The sequence below is a fragment of the Hemiscyllium ocellatum genome, chromosome 16 (assembly GCF_020745735.1).
Source record: "Hemiscyllium ocellatum isolate sHemOce1 chromosome 16, sHemOce1.pat.X.cur, whole genome shotgun sequence".
NCBI classification, from domain to species: domain Eukaryota; kingdom Metazoa; phylum Chordata; class Chondrichthyes; order Orectolobiformes; family Hemiscylliidae; genus Hemiscyllium; species Hemiscyllium ocellatum.
Window position 1 is genome coordinate 31,989,766 of NC_083416.1, and position 18,700 is coordinate 32,008,465.

Genomic DNA, 18,700 nt, shown 5'->3' on the forward strand with positions numbered 1-18,700 from the left:
GCTTTTCCAGCAACACATTTTCAGCTCTGATCTCCAGCATCTGCAGTCCTAACTTTCTCCTATTACTATATCAATGCCAACATTGGAACATAAGAAAGACAGTGGAAGATAATTAAAGGCAATGGAGAAGTGAATTCTGAAATATGTTAATGGCATTAATTGGACAACACAACTGATGAGGTTTTAAGGAAAGCAGGCACACAAGAAGAACTTTGCAGATGGTCACCAAAACACAGCTACAATTTATAGGGCTGGCTTTTTGGAGATAGAAACTAGAACATCTGGTCGTGTCTGATAAAATTGAGTAGCAGAACCTGAAGAAACAAAGGAGGAACTATGCAGGCAGCTTAAAAAGCAGAATGGGTAGGGGATTGCAAAAGATAGAGAGGCACAATTTCTGACATTGTAAAACCTGGTACTCGAATTAGAAGAAATAAACATGGATTTTAGTTGATCCCCATCAGATTTTACTGTCAGTGGCATGCAGAGCCAAGCAATACTTGTAGCTAAGTTGCTGTCTTAAAAATGAACGACATAATTGTATGTCTTCTGACAGTGCTAATCTTTTGCAAAACAGAAGAGAGTAAAGTCACCTTTAAGGACTGTCAATGACTCAACAGGAGGTCAATCCAAATAGGCAAAACTTCTCAAATTTTAACATTCAACTTCATGGTCGGGTGATGACATAGTGAAGTAGATCGCTCATCCATTGTATAATCTATTTCATTCTTTATCTGTTTGAAATCAATGGGATGATAAGCTAAAAAGGAATCTGAAACGCATTTACTCCATCAGGTCACTATTTGTCTGGCACAGAGAAAGGGATCTACCACTGCACTACAACACCCTGATATCACAGTTCTGTACCTTTCCAGTGTAGATCTATTAATTCTCACTGTATCAAAGCCTCACTTTATCAAATGCTGTGTGAAAGTCAAGGACAGTCACTCTTGACATGCCTCTGAAATTCAGTTGAATGTTTGGGCCATAGCTGAAATGAGGCCAAAAGCTGATTTGGCTCTGCCAGAACTCAAACTGAGCAGTGTTGATTGATAGCATTCAACGATATCTTTGATCATTTGAGTGATAGGGAGCTGGGGAAATGGGTGTATTGGTGGTGAGTTGGGGGAATGGGGAGCTTATGCAAAAGAGAACAGATTTCATGGTGAGTCTGGGTGCAATGTTGAAAGAAGGCTGTTGATAGAGGCCCACCCCAGCCAAACCGCCCACCCGAAACCCAAACAGGGTCAAGACTTGGGCTTTCCCTTTGCTGCTGAACTCCTGTCATCAAGTGGAATTGATGTTGGGTGGGAATTGGATCTCAAGTGGTCATTAATTGAGTCCCAGGTTAACAGGATTCTGGGTAATCTAAAATGGAGGATAGAATTTCTCGATGTAAGAGTTGCTCCTTTTTTTGAGGTATTTTAGGTGCTGGAGGTGACTTCCTCAAATTCCAGGAGCAGCAATTAATGTTTTATATGTTGTTTTGAAACTTTGGAAAAAATGTTAAAACAACAGCAGTTTTAAAAGGGAGAAGAACAGATAAAGGAAGCACATGATGAGGTCAGTGCGGGAGAGAGAGAGAGAGAAAACCTGCACAATTACTGCCTTTGCTGTTTTTGAATTCATGTGCTGCTGGACATTGGAGTGCATCTGGGAAAATTAACAAACAGTGAATTTCGCAACTAATCTTGGAGGAACCGGTTTGGGCGAAGTTCACAACACAGAATCCGTTAAGTTAATTGTTGTTTTAAGTCTGTCCAAGAGAAAGGCTGTATTAGTGAGTACAGTGGGTTCTTTCTTGATTATATGTTTTTGGAGATAAGTCTCTTGATTAAACTTAAAATATAAGCCATAGCTATTAATTTAACCTGGTGCAGTGTTTTGTAGAGGAAAAAGACGGTGTTATTTTCTGGATCTGTAGATTGTGAAGGAGCAAAAATGGCCTTTGCAGTGATATGTACTTCTTGTCAGATGTGGGAGTTTAAAGAGAGTTTAAGGATTACTGTGGATTATATCTGCCATAAATACTGTTGGACGCGAATCTGATCAGATCGAGTAGATCGGTTGGAGAGACAGATAGAACTGATGAGGAATTTGCAAAGCAACAGTATGTGATGGATGGCAGTTAAAGGAAGGGGGGAAATGTCTCAGATACAGTCACATAGATGGGTTAACTCCAAGAAGGGTAAGAGAGGTAGGCAGCTAGGGCAGGAGTCTTTTGTGGATATACCCATTTCAAACAGGTATGCTGTTTTCGGCAGAAATTTAAAAAGGAGGTCCTCAAGTGTAGTAATATCTGGATTACTCTCAGTGCAATGAGCTAGTGAGGAATGGGAGGACAGAGCAGATGAATGCATGGCTGAGGAGCTGGTGTATTGGAGAAGGATTCACATTTTTGGATCATTGAACTCTGTAGACGTGACCTGTACAAGGAGGATGGATTGCACATAATTTGGAAGGGGACTAATATACTGGCAGGGAAATTTGCGAGAACTGCTTGGGAGGATTTAAACTAGTAAAGTGGGGTGGGGGAGCTGGGACCCAGGGAGATAGTGAGGAAAGAGATCAATCTGAGACTGGTACAGTTGAGAACAGAAGTGAGTCAAACAGTCAGAGCAGGCAGGGACAAGGTAGGACTAATAAATTATACTACATTTATTTCAATGCAAGGGGCCTAACAGGGAAGGCAGATGAACTCAGGGCATGGTTAGGAACATGTCACTGGGATATCATAGCAATTACAGAAACATGGCTCAGGGATGGGCAGAACTGGCAGCTTAGTGTTCCAGGATACAAATGCTACAGAAAGGATAGAAAGGGAGGCAAGAGAGGAGGGGGAGTGGCATTTTTGATAAGGGATAGCATTACAGCTGTGCTGAGGGAGGATATTCCCAGAAATACATCCAGGAAAGTTATTTGAGTGGAACTGAGAAATAAGAAAGGGATAATCACCTTATTGGGATTGTATTATAGACCCCCTAATTGTCAGAGGGAAATTGAGAAACAAACTCATAAGGAGATCTCAGCGATCTATAAGAATAATAGGGTGGTTATGATAGGGAATATTAACTTTCCAAACATCGACTGGGACTGCCATAGTGTTAAAGGTTTAGATGAAGAGGAATTTGTTAAGTGCGTACAAGACAATTTTCTGATTCAGTATGTGGATGTACCTACTGGAGAAGGTGCAAAACTTGACCTACTCTTGGGAAATAAGACACGACTGGTGACTGAGGTGTCAATGGGGGAGCACTTTGGGGCCAGCGACTATAATTCTATTCATTTTAAAATAGTGATGGAAAAGGATGGACCAGATCTAAAAGTTGAAGTTCTAAATTGGAGAAAGGCCAATTTTGACGGTATTAGGCAAGAACTTTCAAAAGCTGATTGGAGCAGATGTTCGCAGGTACAGGGACGGCTGGAAAATGGGAAGCCTTCAGAAATGAGATAACAAGAATCCGGAGAAAGTATATTCCTGTCAGGGTGAAAGGGAAGGCTGGTAGATAGGTATAAGAAATGCTGGATGACTAACAAAATTGAGTGTTTGGTTAAGAAAAAGAAGGAAGCATATGTAAGGTATAGACAGGATAGATCGAGTGAATCCTTGAAGAGTATAAAGAGAGTAGGAGTATACTTAAGAGGGAAATCAGGAGTGCAAAACGGGGACATGAGATAGCTTTGGCAAATAGAATTAAGGAGAATCCAAAGGGTTTTTACAAATATATTAAGGACAAAAGGGTAACTAGGGACAGAATTAGAGCACCTCAAAGATCAGCAATGTGGCCTTTATGTGGAGCCACAGAAAATGGGAGTGATACTAAGTGAATATTTTGCATCAGTATTTACTGTGGAAAAGGATATGGAAGATATAGACTGTAGGGAAATAGATGGTGACATCTTGCAAAATGTCCAGTTTACAGAGGAGGAAGTGCTGGATGTCTTGAAATGGTTAAAGGTGGATAAATCCCCAGGACCTGATCAGGTGTACTTGAGAACTTTGTGGGAAGCTAGAGAAGTGATTGCTGGGCTTCTTGCTGAGATATTTCCGTGCTGTACATCTCTACGACTCTATGAATTCAAGTCATTGATTTTAATAAGCATTGGCAGAATGGACTAAGCATCATCCTCATACCACAAAATTGCAGCGGGTTCTGTGAAAGTGGAGCCTGGAAGAAAGGTTTTCTGGGAATTTAAATTCTCCTCTCTTTTCCCAAAACAAACTTGTGCCCGATGGTGTCATTACATATGATACTCCAAAAGCATTGCATCTTTATTCTTATCTATCCATTAGCCTCTGTTTTTCAACTGAATTTTCAGAGAATTGATCAACATCAGAGATAACAAAATAAAATCAGACTTGGAATGGAAAATGGATTATTGAACCAAGCAGTGGAAGTGGAAGCATTTTAAAATGTTTGTGAATAGATTATTGATGTTCTGATCATTACCACCGATAGCTACATTTTGTGAAACTACACTCCAGTGTCAAATTTGTCTAAATTTGTCAGCTTGAAGAGCATACACAGGATTGAAACTCATTAAAATGCTATTCTTATGTATTCCATCGATTGAGAAAGACCTTGCATGCCTTCGGATACAGCGTACAGTTGTTTTATTAAATAACTACAGATCTCCTGTCCCCAGTTCTTTTTCCAGAGTAACATATTGATCACTTTTTGTGTGAAATGTTTCACATCAGCCCTCATTTTTTTATTAGTTTTAACCTGTATCACCTTATTCTTTTTGTAAGTTTAGTTGGAGTGGTGTGGTAGGAGTGGTGTCCCTGATCATCATACACTTGATTGTTTCAATACCACCCATAAAATCATCCTATCAGTTGTCAAAGTTTAAGATCGAAGTGCCCAAATTTCTCCAGCCTTTCTTTGTAAGCAAACTTCTGACAGTAGTTATCTATCTTCTGCTTACCACGAGTCATTCACTGAGCGTGAATATCTTCAGGAGAAAGTGAGGACTTCACATTCCGGAGATCAGAATCAAAAGTGTGGAGCTGGAAAAGCACAACCGGTCAGGCAACATCCGAGGAGCAGGAGAATCGACATTTGGATCATAAGCTCTTCATCATATTGTGAATATCTTCATTTAATTGTCATGATTAGAGCTGAAGACGGTATCTACCATGTGACCATAGATATGACCTAATTATACAATATAGTTAGAAAATGATTTCCAACATATTTCAAGTGAGAGTGTTGAAGGGTTGACAAGATTAGAGTGGCGCTGGAAAAGCATAGCATTTGAGGAGCAGGAAAATCGACATTTCGGGCAGGAGCCCTTCATCAGGAATGAGGTTAGAAGCCTCGGGGGTGGAGAGATAAATGGGAGGGGGGGGGGTTGGGGAGAGGGTGGTTGAGAGTGCAATAGGTGGATGGAGGAAGGGATAAAGGTGATAGGTCAGAGAGAGGGGTGGAGCAGATAGGTCAGAAGGAAGATTGACAGGTGAGACAGATCATGAGGACGGTGCTGAGCTGGAAGTTTGGAACTGGGGTAAGGTGGGGGGAGGAGAAATGAGGAAACTGGTGAAGCCCACATTGATGCCCTGGGGTTGAAGGGTTCCAAGGCAGAAGATGAGGCGGAAGGCAAAAGAGCCTTCCATATCTATCAAGGTTTCACCTGCGCTTCTGCAAATGTCGTTTATTGCATCCGTTGCTCCCGATGTTGTCTCCTTTACATTGGGGAGACTGGATGCCTTCTCGCAGAGCATTTCAGGGAACATCTCCAGGACACCCGCACCAATCAACCTCAACACCCCGCCAGGAGTTGGGTGATGAGGGAGTGGTGGTGGAGGAGGCCCAGGACCTTCATGTGCTCAGCAGAGTGGGAGGGGGAATTGAAATGTTCGGCCACGGGGTGTTGAGGTTGATTGGTGCGGGTGTCCTGGAGATGTTCCCTGAAGTGCTTTGCGAGAAGGCATCCAGTCTCCCCAATGTAAAGGAGACCGCATCGGGAGCAACGGATGCAATAAACGACATTTGCAGAAGCGCAGGTGTGGAAGGCTCTTTTGGGGCCTTGAATGGAGGTGAGGGGGCAAGTGTGGGCCCTGGTTTTGCAATTCCTGCGGTGGCAGGGGAAGCTGCCAGGAGGGGAGGGTAGATTGTTGGGGGGGAGTGTGTGGACCTGACCAGGTAGTCAAGGAGGGAATGGTCTTTGCGGAAAGCAGATAGAGGTAAGGAAGGACATATATCCCTGGTGGTGGGGTCCATTTGTAGGTGACAGAAATGTTGGTGGATGAAGCAGTTTATGCAGAAGTTGGTGGAGTGGAAGGTAGGGGCTGGGGGGGTTCTGTCCTTGTTGGTGTTGGAGGGATGGAGTTTGAGGGCGGAGTCGTGGGACGTGGATGAGATACGTTGGAGGGCATCTTCAACCATGTGGGAGGGGAAATTGCGGTCTTGAAAGGAGGCCATCTGGTGTGTTCTGTGGTGGAACTGGTCCTCCTGGGAGCAGATACAGCAGAGGTGGAGGAATTGGGAATACAGGATAGCATTTTTGCAGGAGGTAGGATGGGAGGAGGTGTAATCCGGGTAGCTGTGGGAGTCGGGTTTGTAAAAAATGTCGGTGTTGAATCGGTTGTCATTGATGGAGATGGAGATGTCCAGGAATGGAAGGGAGGTATCAGAGATGGTCCATGTGAATTTAAAGTCAGAGTGAAATGTATTGGTGAAATTGATGCACTGCTCAACCTCCTCGTGCGAGCACGAGATGGTGCCGATGCAGTCGTCAATGTAGCGGAGGAAAAGTTGGGGAGTGGTGCCGGTGTAATTACGGAAGATGGATTGTTCTACGTAGCTGACAAAGAGACAGGCATAGCTGGGGCCCATGCGGGTGCCAATGGCTACCCTTTTTGTCTGGAGGAAGTGAGGATTCGAAGGAGAAATTGTTGAGGGTGAGGACCAGTTCAACCAAACAAATGAGTGTCAGTGGAAGAGTACTGGTGGCGATGTCGGGAGAGGAAGAAATGGAGTGCTTGAAGGCCCTGCTCTTGGCGGATGGAGGTGTAGAGGTCTTGCAAGGATGCCAACCTTGAAGAAGTTCTCCTTCTCTCTCTACAAAGATCCTAGTGAGTTTCTCTCCCACTGCAACCCCCAGGTCATCTCCTCTGCCCTGAAGCTCTTCAACCAAGTCCTTGAAACAGACTCACTACCACAGCCACCTCTCTTTCCTCAGTGCTTGCCTCTGCAACCAACTGATCCCACATGGACTCCAGACTACATTCAGACCAGCACAGTTTGGATCCGAACAGGACAACCAGTACAGACTACAAATTCAAAACCACTAGCAACGGTTCTCCTTCAGGATCCTCCGCTCCACACTCGCAGCCATGTGCCGCCATCTAACTTCTCTACCGTCAGCTATGCCTCAACTGAGGGCCACACATTCTCAGAACTGCAAAGGACCCTTTCTGTACTATATCCTAAGAATAATTCATATTCTCAACAAACAGTATTTCTATACCATTTCAAGCATCAAAAACTGTAAGTACAACAACTTTATGTACCCCCACCTCAATAACCAGCACTCCTCGAACATTGGGGAGACTGGACACCTTCTCACAGAGCGCTTTAGAGAACATCTCCAAGATACCCAGACCAATCAACCCCACTGCCCTGTGACTGATCATTTCAACTCCCCCTCCTCCGATGCTGACTGACCTGCTGTGCTTTTTCAGCACCACTCTAATCTTGACTCTAATCTGCAGTCCTCACTTTCGCCCTGAAGGGTTGACAGCTGAGTTGATGAAAATAGTAACATTGGTTCAAATTCAGGAAAAGCTATCTCAACACTGCCATTGGTGTGTGTCTGTTACCTAATTGTCTCTGCGGCATAATACTTAACACTCATCTATACTAAATAATTACTATCACAATTCTGGCCACATATGTATAAATTGTCAAACATTTTATGTTACCAAAGCAGATCCTCAGATGGCTTGTAGTTTTGCCAAATCTTCCAGTTTGATAGTTTGCATTTAAATTTTGATCTCCAATTGCTGATATAAACCTCAAAGTCAATACTTGTGGCAAACAATGGGTCACTTCATCCCCAACTCCAGCACAACTGCTCAAATAAGTTTCACTGATTCCTACACTTTAACCAATGTTTTTTTCATCCACTCTCAAGTTAGCTTCTAAATTCCCATGGTTTCATATTTAAATAGTAACCCATTGTGTGGCACTTCAGAAAAATGTTATCAAAAAGAACACAATATAAAGCTCATTGCTGGAATTTTCACAGTCTACTGGGGCATTTTTCAAAAAAAGTAGAAGTTAGGTAGAATGTATGCTGGCAGCAGTCTATGAAGCAATTCTGAAAGCTGTTTCTGATGACCTGTCCCATTTAATTTGAAGGAATTAAACATAGGATTGATGAGGATTGATGATGAGTTCTGACAATGGTACCAGAATTTCGATGGACCTGATTTTCTTTCCCGCATTTCCATAGTTCAATATTAATTTGATATGAAAATATTAAATTTGATACTCAACCAAAAAAGGATTGTTTTTTCCATTTAACATTGGAAAAACAGAATCTGCACTCACAGCTTAACTTCTTGGAATGCTGTTTTCATTGTGTGCTGTCGTTGTGGTCTGCAATGATGATGATTGATAAGTGCCTTGGTCAAATTAGAGAGAAATGAGATCAGACAAATGGAGAGCTTTACATCTAGGATTAAAAACAGCTTGTTTTAAAGTAAAATTGAAACTTCCTGACTATATAAGTGGCACTGACCAGAAGCTTACTGCCCAATAATATGATAGAAGTGGAAGCGATCAGTGATTTCAAAAGGAATTTGAATAAGGCCACGAACTTTGCAAGGCCAGAGGAACTGAGTAGAGGAATGAGGAGTCTTCTGTGCTGTAACTGGCTCTGTGACTCTATAAGAACAGCACCATGCAAGTTTATTGAATGAATTCTGAAGTCCAAGCAAGATTATTTTAAGAAGTTCCTATTTTATCCTTAATTTTTCACAGTTTCAGATCTCAACATATTCTTCGTGAATAAGTTTGGCAACTTAAAGTAAACCTTTCTGAAGATTTTAATAGGAAGGTTTCCTCTTGTACAGTTGACTGTAAGTAACACCAAATGATTTAGTGATTTGAAGATTGTATGAAATAGATCCATGTGATGGTGTTCTGATGATTTCTTTAATATTTCCTCTTCTTCCTGTTGAGTGGCAGAATTCCCCTTCCACCAATTTGGCTTGTCTTCTGTTTTGCATGTATTGATTTTCATTGCATCACATAGAACTTTAATCCAGCAGTTCTCTGATTTCACCCATACAGATATTGTCTACTTGGGAAATAAAACCATGTAAGAGACTTAGCTGGCAGGAAGTGATCAGATTAAAGGTACTTCTCTCAAAATATGTCTAGCTGATTGCATTTCCAGCAGGTTTGATTTCTCTTAAGTTCATAAACTGGAAGATTTGACTGCAAAAAAGTTACAGCACTGGGAACTATGCTTCTCTAATTTTTGTTGTTTTAAATTGGAATAAATGTGTTAGCCATGACTCAGTTAGTGGTACGTTTGCCTCTGGATCAGAAACTTGTGAGTTCAAGTTCAGCTCTAAGTTTTGAGCTATCCTTTAGTTTACCAAGGCCCACATGATAATTTTAAAAATGACACTTATTATAAGTTTGTGGCCTGAAAAGTAATTATAGTCAAAACTTAGTCAGATGTAGTATTTTAGCTTAAGCTTTAGGCATTTGCATCAGTCTGACATTCTTATGTGCTTCAAATAAGTCGAAGTTTATGAAATAATTCAAGTGTTGAAAGTAAGGATTTTAATTTCTGGAGTGCCAGAGGATATATTTCCTTCTCCAGAACAATTTTGAGTTTGACTTTTTATTGGCATGCTTTTCATAATTTTAGAACCTATGGGAGAAAGAATATTTTCTCATTTTTTTCTCAAACAACATCGGAAAATTAGTATCTTTCTTCATATTTTAACTTTTTTCCCAGTAGCAGGGGATATTGTATAATTAAGGGAAAACATTTGAAATATTTTCCTTTTTGGGGAAAAAAATGTCAAGGATAGTATTACAGCGGTGGAAAGGACGATGGATGAAGACTCGCCATTTGATGTAGCTTGGGCTGAGGTTAGAAATAGGAAAGGTGAGGTCACCGTGTTAGGAGTTTTCTGTGGCCTCCTAATAGTCCTAGAGATGTAGAGGAAAGGATTGTGAGGATGATTCAGGAGAAGAGTGAAAGTAATAGGGTAGTTGTTATGGGGGACTTTAACTTTCCAGATATTGAGTGGGAAAGCTATAGCTCGAGTACGTTAGATGGGTCGGTGCTTCTTCAATGTGTGCAGGAGAGTTTCCTGACACAATATGTAGACAGGCCAACAAGAGGTGAGGCCATACTGGATTGGGTTCTGGGTAACGAACCAGGCCAGGTGTTAGAATTGGAGGTAGGTGAGCACTTTGGGGACAGTGACCACAATTCAGTGACTTTTACTCTAGTGATGGAGAGGGATAAGTGTGCACTGCAGGGCAAGAGTAATAGCTGGGGGCAGGGAAATTATGATGCGGTGAGGCATGACTTAGGTTGCGTGGCTTGGAAAAGTAGGCTTCAAGGGAAGGGCACAATCGATATGTGGAGCTTGTTCAAGGAGCAACTATTGAGTGTCCTTGATAAGTATGAACCTGTCAGGCAGGGAGGAAAGGGTCGTGTGAGGGAGCCGTGGTTTAATAATGAATTGGAATCCTTTGTTAAAGGGAAGAGGGCGGCCTATGTACAGATGAGGGATATAGATAAGCTGCAGTGCTGGGCAGAAAGGTGGCAAATGGAGTTCAGTGTAGGTAAGTGTGAAGTGATTCACTTTGGTAAGAGTAACAAGAAGATGGGGTACTGGGCTAATGGTCGGATACTTGGTAGTGTGGATGAACAGAGGGATCTTGGTGTCCATGTACACAGATCTCTGAAAGTTGCCACCCAGGTAAATAGTGCTGTGAAGAAGGCATATGGTGTACTGGCTTTTATTGGTAGAGGAATTGAGTTCCGGAGTCCTGAGGTCATGTTGCAGTTGTATAAGACTCTAGTGCGGCCGCATCTGGAGTATTGTGTGCAGTTTTGGTCGCCATACTATAGGAAGGATGTGGAGGCACTGGAACGGGTGCAGAGGAGATTTACCAGGATGTTGCCTGGTATGGTAGGAAGATCGTATGAGGAAAGGCTGAGGCATTTGGGGCTGTTTTCAATGGAGAAAAGAAGGTTTAGGGGTGACTTGATAGAGGTGTACAAGATGATTAGGGGTTTAGATAGAGTTGACAATGAGAACCTTTTTCCACATATGGAGTCAGCTATTACGAGGGGGCATAACTTTAAATTAAGGGGAAGTAGGTATAGGACAGATGTTAGGGGTAGATTCTTTACTCAGCGAGTCGTGAGTTCATGGAATGCCCTGCCAGTAGCAGTGGTGGACTCTCCCTCTTTATTGGCATTTAAACGGGCATTGGATAGGCATATGGAGGATAGTGGGCTAGTGTAGGTTAGGTGGGCTTGGATCGGTGAAACATCGAGGGCCAAAGGGCCTATACTGTGCTGTATTTTTCTATGTTCTAATAGTGATGCCTCCTAACAAGTAGGGAATTATACACACTGTTCGAATTCTGCCGATGTCAGTCGATTTTAATTTGAGAGCGTTCTTGACATCTCCCTAAGTGAATTGAAAGATGTGCAGGTCAGGTAAATTGGCCATGCTAAATTGCCCATAGTGTTAGGTGCATTAGTCAGAGGAAAATGGGTCTAGGTGGGTTACTCTTTGGAGGGTCGGTGTGGACTGGTTGGGCCAAGGGCCTGTTGCCACACTGTAGGGAATCTAATGTAATCTAATGATACTTACAAATAGACAAATGTGATCAGGTAAATTTAAAATTTTCAATTTTGTTTTTCACAAATTTAGATTTGTAGAGCTGAACATTCACTCCTCAAAATGTGAATATTAAGGTTGTGTCCAGAATTCAAATGTCAAAAAAGTTAGACAAGGAACCAGTCCTGCCTCCAATCCTCTCACTTCTGTTTAAATGATGGCAGATGCAGTTTATTCTATTTTCATCATTCTATTTTCAATCGCAGGCTGCCAAGTTTCCCAGATCTCAGGGAAACTCATCAGCTTAAAAGAGACAAGGAGAACAATACTGGAGGTAAGTGCCTTCCCAGCACGGCTTATGGGTCAAGAGGAGCAGGAGTGCTTCCTCAATCCCTAATAAGCAACCAAGTGAACCCTCTGCCCTCCCTTGTGGTCTGTCTGCTATGCAGGCACAAGGTTCAGCTAGGCTGTAAAAAAAAATAGTGTCAGTATGCAAGAGTGCTGTTACAAAGTTGGTTCCAAGATTTTGATCCAACAACATGAAGAAATAACGATGCAAGTCAAAATGGTATATGGCTAGGAGGGGAGTTCTCTGGTGGTGGTATTCCCATGTAACTATGTCACAAAGCATAAATGCTGTTTTGCCTCTCCATTGCTATTCTTGCAAATAGTCCTGATTAATATAAGACGTAACAAAATGTGACCTTTCTCAGCAATTTGTTTTGCTGATTGCTTCTATCAAATTTATAAATAAATTTATAAAATTCATTTGTGGGTCATGGGTTCTGCTGACTTGGTCCGCATTTATTACCTACACCTGTTGCCCTTAAGAAGGTGATCGTGAGCTGTCTTCTCAGAAGATCCACTGTGTTAGCTGGAATGTTGACCCAGTGACACAGAAGTAATGGTGATACCATTTCAAGTTGTGATGTGAGTGGCTTGGAGAACTTGCAGGTGGTGACGTTCCCACCATGTATTTGCTGTCCTTATGTATGGACATGGGTTTGGAAGGTGTTGTCTGAGGATCTTGCGTGAATTTCTGTAGTGCATCTTGGAGATGGTATACACTGCTGCTACTGAGCATTTGTGATGGAGGGACAGAACGTTTGTGGATGTGCTGTCAAGCTTCTTAATTTGGAGCAGCACTGATCCTGGTAAGTGGTGAGTATTCTTTCACATCCCTGACATGTGGCTTACAGATAGTGGACTGGCTCTGACAAATCAGGAAGTTAGTTACTCACTGCTGGATTCCTCACCTCTGACTTGCTCTTGCTGCTACAGTGTTTATATGGTCAGTACAGTTTCTGCTCACTGTCAACCCAGGTTGTTGTCAGTGAAACATTCAGTGATAGCAACTCCCATTAAATGTCAAGGGGTGCTATTTTAGATCATTGATTATTTTTGTGAGTATATGTTCAGTTTATAATCCATCTACAGGACATCCACAAAAGGAGTATTTATTGTGGCTGGGTGGAAGGGGCAATCATAATGAACAATGAATCTAATATTACCAACATAAACCTGAAAATTACTTTCCAATGTTCACTATAAGGAAACAAAGACTTGGGGTTTCTTCATACTGTCAATGGGTCTCAAAATGCTTTATTATTCCTGAACTACATTTGAAGGCCTCTCAGAAATCTTTGAAAACAAAAAAAAAATTTTGGACTGATTTGAATGTGAAATAATGGATGGTGTTGAGCTGTCAAAAAGCTGTTAATGTTATGAACAAAACATTTTCCACATTAATTAAACCAAATACCCAAGTTTTCTTTTCTACATTAATAATATTGTTTGAACAATTGATTACCAATCAATAACACATTAAAAAAATTTGATCTGTCAAGTACCCTTTATGTGAATAGCTTGTGCAAAACCCATGATAGATTGCATTCTCTTGCAGTGTTAATTAAATTTCAATTTAAAACAAAGAATCTTCTTTCATGTAAGAGAGTTTAAAAGATTATCTGTTTACTATAATTAATCTAGTGCATTATTACACATGTATTTGTTTATTGAAATGTATAACTGTCTTTACGTATCATAAAATAAAATGTATAATGTCATGCAATTTCTGATAGTTATTGAATATATTAAAATAAAACTGTTTGATACCTTTACTGCAGTCATTGATCAGAATTCAGTGAAGAGTAATATAAGGTTTAGACAGGGCAGTTGATCTCAGCTACAATACAAGGGTAATTACTGCTGTCTTCTTCCTTACCTGTCAGAGAATACCAGGAGCCCAGAGACTGGGTCCACAATAAATATTTCTTTTCATCCATCTCACCTCCTGAATCTACCATGGCAAGGAATGGTAGGACCAAATTACTGCAGATGCTGGAATCTGAACTGAAACCAAAAATGCCAGAGATCACAATGGGTCAGACAGCATCCATAGAGAGAAAGCAAGCTGACATTTCGAGTTTAGATGATTCTTCATCAGAGCTGAAGTGAAGTGTGGAAGGGACAGCATTTGTGCTATAGTTTTAGGGTGGGGAGGGCAGTGGTGGGGTGCAGATGTGGGGCTGATGGGTGTAGGGTGCTGGTCAAAAACATGTTGATAGTTTAGATTTTAAGTGATCAGAATTTGAGGATGTCAGAACAATGGTGTGTCTAACTGCCGGACATGAAAGGACAGATGGTTCCTCTGGGATGGGGGGGCGGGGCGGGGGGGGTGGGGGGGGGGGAGGGTGAGGGGACGTGATAACAGAATGAAAGAAACTCAAAGAAAAGGAAGAAATGGGAGTTGGTTCACAATTTGAAGGTGTTGAACTCAATATTAAGTCCAGAAGGCTGTAAAGTGCCTAGTCTGAAAATGAGATGTTGTTCCCCCAGTTTGCACTGTAACTCACTGGAGCACTGCAGCATACCATGGGTGAACATTTGGGCATGCGAGTGGGATGCTGTGTTAAAATAACACAACAGGAAGGTCGGTGTCATGCTTTAGCACAGATCAGAGGTGTTCTGCAAAGCCATCACCCAATTTGAGTTTAGTTTCTCCAATGTAGAGTAGGCAAGGAATAGTAATAACTTGCCTTTAAACAATGAGCAAGGACTGTTAACAACCCCTTCTTCCCCATCTTCCAGTCCACAAATTATCTCTTTGTAGTAATCTCTGCCTGGTGTTTTTTGTGATCCAATTTTAGTACTTTGAGTGTTTCATTGGTTTCATTGACTGCCTGAGGATTTTAATGGAGTTTTTACAGGGGGCAGGGTGGGAGGAGGTGTAGTACAGGGGGCAGGGTGGGAGGAAACTCCATCCCATATTCCCAATTCCTTCGTCTCCGCCGCATCTGCTCCCAGGAGGACCAGTTCCAACACCGCACAGCCCAGATGGCCTCCTTCTTCAAGGACCGCAGATTCCCCCCAAACGTGGTCGACGATGCCCTCCACCGCATCTCCTCCACTTCTCGCTCCTCCGCCCTTGAGCCCCGCCCCTCCAACCGCCACCAAGACAGAACCCCACTGGTTCTCACCTACCATCCCACCAACCTCCGTATACAGCGTATCATCCGCCGTCATTTCCGCCACCTCCAAACGGACCCCACCACCAGGGATATATTTCCCTCCCCTCCCCTATCAGCGTTCCGCAAAGACCACTCCCTTCGTGACTCCCTCGTCAGGTCCACACCCCCCACCAACCCAACCTCCACTCCCGGCACCTTCCCCTGCAACCGCAGGAAATGTAAAACTTGCGCCCACACCTCCTCCCTCACATCCCTCCAAGGCCCCAAGGGATCCTTCCATATCCGCCACAAGTTCACCTGTACCTCCACACACATCATCTATTGCATCCGCTGCACCCGATGTGGCCTCCTCTACATTGGGGAGATGGGCCGCTTACTTGCGGAACGCTTCAGAGAACACCTCAGGAACCCCCGGACCAACCAACCCAACCACCCCGTGGCTCAACACTTTAACTCTCCCTCCCACTCCACCGAGGACATGCAGGTCCTTGGACTCCTCCACCGGCAAAACATAACAACACGACGGTTGGAGGAAGAACGCCTCATCTTCCGCCTGGGAACCCTCCAACCACAAGGGATGAACTCGGATTTCTCCAGTTTCCTCATTTCCCCTCCCCCCACCTTGTCGCAGTCGGTTCCCTCAACTCAGCACCACCCTCCTAACCTGCAATCTTCTTCCTAACCTCTCCGCCCCCACCCCACTCCGGCCTATCACCCTCACCCTTGACCTCCTTCCACCTATCACATCTCCATCGCCCCTCCCCCAAGTCCCTCCTCCCTATCTTTTATCTTAACCTGCCTGCCACCCTCTCCTCATTCCTGATGAAGGGCTTATGCCCGAAACGTCGAATTTCCTATTCCTTGGATGCTGCCTGACCTGCTGTGCTTTAACCAGCAACGCATTTTCAACTGTGATCTCCAGCATCTACAGACCTCATTTTTTACCTGTAAGCATTCATAGACAGTTCAATGTAGCTACCCTTACCACCAGCTAGTTAGTTGTTTCTGACCTTAGTAGCAGCTGCTTTGACTGTACAGCTGGCACTATGACATTGGTACTTGAGTTGTTAGACTCTGAAATTGTTAGCCTCAGTATATATGCAGTCCAAGGACATTGTTATTTCCTTCAGTTTCAGAACTAGCCAGTATTTTCTTTATTGCTACAAAACCATAACTTACTGAAGACCTTGTTTATCCTTCAATAGAAATGAAGTATGCTTTACTGTATTTGGTATATTTCTGAAAAGCTGCCAAATGAAATGACCATATTTAAGACTGAAAAGCTACCTCCAATAAATCTGTCATGTCTGGAATTATACCTCCTCAACTAGATTATAGACTGGTGTTTAAAAATGAGCTGACAAGAAGCCAGTCTGTTCCAGAGAGTATAAAAATTACTGTGTGAAGAAGTGGATATGAGGACGTGTACTTCATCTCAGATCCCATTACAGTAACAACATTCAAATTTATGATAATTTTCTTGTCTGGATTGTTCTTTATGTCATGTTTGCTTTATGTTCCTCACCATGGCCTGAATGAATATGCACATCTTGGATTGCTTTATAGATGCAGATCAGTCCCCTCTCTGATTTTGAATACTTTTCCCAGTATCTAAGGGGTCTTTCTGCAGTGTGCGTTGCTGCATTATTGTTATCCCTCTGTGGTTTCCTTGTTCATTCAGCAGATGTTTCAATGGTCAGCACATAATCCTCGAACTTTGGTGAGTGCCTGTCATTTGAATATTGGATGGGACTCTAAATATGCACTATAACAGTCAGTAATTTATTATTACTTAAATTCCACCTCTATATTAAATGTGGCATCTGTGTTGGAACACATGCCAAAAGCATTTAAAATACTGAATATCGTATTTAAATTATGAGCCCGCAATTTTTTCAAGGTTTATTTTCTCAGCTTGATATGCTGCAACTATTAGCTTGCTACATGCTGAATCTCGTCAGCAATACATGGTGTAATCCATAAAGAACCTGTTATCAGAACTGTTTAAAGCAATTATACAACTTACAGGTCCTCTGTAATTTCAGATTGCTGGTTAATTTCTTGGGTATTTCTCTGTGTTTTATCATTGTGAAAAGCTCAGTTACTCTGGAAACAAGAATCTGTTATTCTATCCTTTCTGGGTCCCTCTCAAGTAATTGGATGCCTGATGAAGGGCTTATGCCCGAAACGTCATATTCCTGCTACTCGGATACTGCCTGACCTGCTGTGCTGTTCCAGTGCCACACTTTTCGACATTGAACTCCAGCAGCTACGGTCCTCACTTTTTCAAGTAATTAGACTAGTTATTAGTTGTCTTATGGAGCTTTCTATAATGTTGGAGAACAAAAGAGAGCAACATTGAGAAAAGGGAGCAACTGCTTTGAGAGTGATGAGGGAAGCCATGTTCGTAGTAATTATTCAGAGAGCGCTTCTTTATTAACGTAACTGAAAAGCAATATTTGAGTGGCCTTTAATTTCGCAAAGAACGCTGTCATTGAGCGATATCACCAACTGCACCCAAAATGCCATTCTCACCAGTGAATTCACAGTGTACAGCGGCTCTTTATTTCATGCTGTGTGCTCCTATCAAATTAAAGTAATGACATCCTTCGCTTCCCAGTACTGGGAGGCCACTAACGTGCTCCTCTAAAGATCTACATATCTACTTCTCATTCCTCATTGATAAAGAAAAGTAGATTGAGATGGAAGAGCTCCCTAGAGAGGAAGGTGCCATAAAATCATAGTTATAGAGATGTACAGCACAGAAACAGATCCTTCGGTCCAACTCGTCCATGCCAACCAGCTATCCTAAACTAATCTAGTCCCATTTGCCAGCTGTAGACCCCATCCCTCAAAATCCTTCCTATGCATATACCCACCAAGATGCCTTTTAAATGTTGTAATTATACCAGCCTCCACCACTTTCTCTGGCAGCTCATCCAAGATGGAGGACAGGAAAAATTTCTGGCTGTAACAGCTGCTCCTTTTTTGAGGATTTTTTTGATGTTGGAGGTGATTTCCTCGAATTCCAGGAGCAGCAATTACTGTTTTATATGCTGTTGCATTGTTTTGAAACTTTGGAAAAAAAATGTCAAAACAACAGCAGTTTTCAAAGAGAGAAGAACAGTCAAAGGAAGCACGTGGTGAGCTCAGTGCAGGAGAGAAAGAGAGAAAGAAACTGACACCACAGTGTACCTGCACAATTACTGCCTTTGCTGTTTGAATTCATGTATTGCTGGACATTGGAGTGCATCTGGGAAAATTAGCAAACAGTAAAATTCACAACTAATTTTGGAGGAACTGTTTGGACGAAGTTCACATCACAGAGTCAGATAACTTAATTGTTTTAAGTGGTCTACAGAAAGTATGCAGCAGTGAGTAGAGTGGGTTCTTTTCT

General features: G+C 42.4%; 1 protein-coding gene across 2 annotated transcripts in view; it reads left to right on the forward strand.

Moving 5' to 3' along the window:
- sh3pxd2b (SH3 and PX domains 2B) overlaps positions 1-18,700 on the forward strand; it is a 329,121-nt gene that overhangs the window by 210,433 nt on the left and 99,988 nt on the right. The window lies entirely within an intron of this gene.